Below are 1515 nucleotides of genomic sequence, written 5' to 3'. Positions count from 1 at the left end.
CCTTATATTTTCTACTTACAGATCTTGACATGAATACCGATTATTAACAAGATTTTGAATTTGTGGAAAGAAATATGGAATACAGAAAAAAAAGAAATAACCTTAGATATGTTTAATATTTTGATTCTTCCGTATCATAGCACATCAGTCATTTCCAGAGAACTATAAATGGGTTATAGAATTTCATAGTGGATCGGCAAATTCTTGGGCCGAGCTGGATTTGAACCAGCGTAGACATATTGCCAACGAATTTACAGTCCGTCCCCATTAACCGCTCGGGCATCGACCCAGCACAATAGGAAGAATACATTTCAGTTTTTATTGAAAATTTTTGATCAACTTCCTTTCGTAACACCCTACCCCCAGGGGAAGTCGAATCCCCGCTGCCTCCTTGAAAGAGAGATGTCCTGAACCACTAGACGATGGGGGCATACTTGCCCGACCGCCATTATACTACGTTCATAGTATGAACAGTTTTTTGCAATTGTCAATATAATGATATGATTCGATAAAAAAAAATATTTTTCGTTCTTTCATAATTCCATAGAAATTTTTTATTAATCATTTATATTTCTAAATTTTTTTATTCCAGTCATAATAAGAAAAAAAAAGAAGTAATGTTCCAATAAAGAGAAAATTCTTCACAGGAATGATTCGTTTGTTGCAAAGGACGAGAGGTTAAAACTTCATTTCTATCATTTATTACTAATACTAAGATTCGATAGGTAGATTTATATCTAATACTAAGAAAAAAAACTTTGGAAAATAGAATTTTTCAATAAAAAAATAAAAATTTGGTTTAGGGACAGAACATATTGAATCCATTTTATCAATGATTCGATTTTATCAATGTTTCGATGAAATATTTTATTTTGTGAGTACATTTATGTATCAATAAAAAGAATTTAGTGTTATGATTAGAATGACTTCAAGAATCCATTTTGAAATAATATATTTGATATGGATCAAATCCAATCTTAATCAATTCTTTTTTTTAACTATATTCTATTCACTAGGTAAATCCAATTTTTTGTTCTTTGATGAGTCATTATACAAATAATAGATATTGATGTACATGTATTCTAATCCCATTTATATCATTTAATTTATATAATTTATATAAATTTATAGAAATAATTTATATAAATTTATAGAATAAGTATACACAGTAACAAATATATGTACTAGTCATGCTAGTTCCTTATTTAGAAATTGAAAGAAAGAAAAAGGGCCCTTTTAACTCAGTGGTAGAGTAACGCCATGGTAAGGCGTAAGTCATCGGTTCAAATCCGATAAGGGGCTTTTTACTTTTTTTTTCAAAAGCAATAGTCTTTCTATTTGAAGGAAGAATAAAAAGATTCTTGATATTTTGAAAAAGTTTCTATTTGTAATAAAAAAGAAAAAGTGTAAAATTCAATAATGGAAAAATAAAAAAAAGTAAGTGGACCTAACCCGTTGAATTATATTTATATCTACTATTCTGATATTCAAATTTGATAAAGATTCAATTCGAAC

The 1515-nt window shown here is 28.4% G+C and overlaps 1 non-coding gene across 1 annotated transcript; it reads left to right on the top strand.

Moving 5' to 3' along the window:
• Positions 1-1230: 1230 nt before the first annotated feature.
• TRNAT-GGU (transfer RNA threonine (anticodon GGU)) lies at positions 1231-1302 on the top strand. Its single transcript has one exon. It is a non-coding gene; the product is annotated as a tRNA-Thr (tRNA).
• Positions 1303-1515: the final 213 nt, after the last annotated feature.

This window comes from Vigna unguiculata, unplaced genomic scaffold, assembly GCF_037176805.1.
Source record: "Vigna unguiculata cultivar grain cowpea cultivar isolate G323 ecotype 2 unplaced genomic scaffold, ASM3717680v1 ptg000034l, whole genome shotgun sequence".
NCBI classification, from domain to species: domain Eukaryota; kingdom Viridiplantae; phylum Streptophyta; class Magnoliopsida; order Fabales; family Fabaceae; genus Vigna; species Vigna unguiculata.
This window is presented reverse-complemented; position numbering and strand designations above follow the sequence as displayed.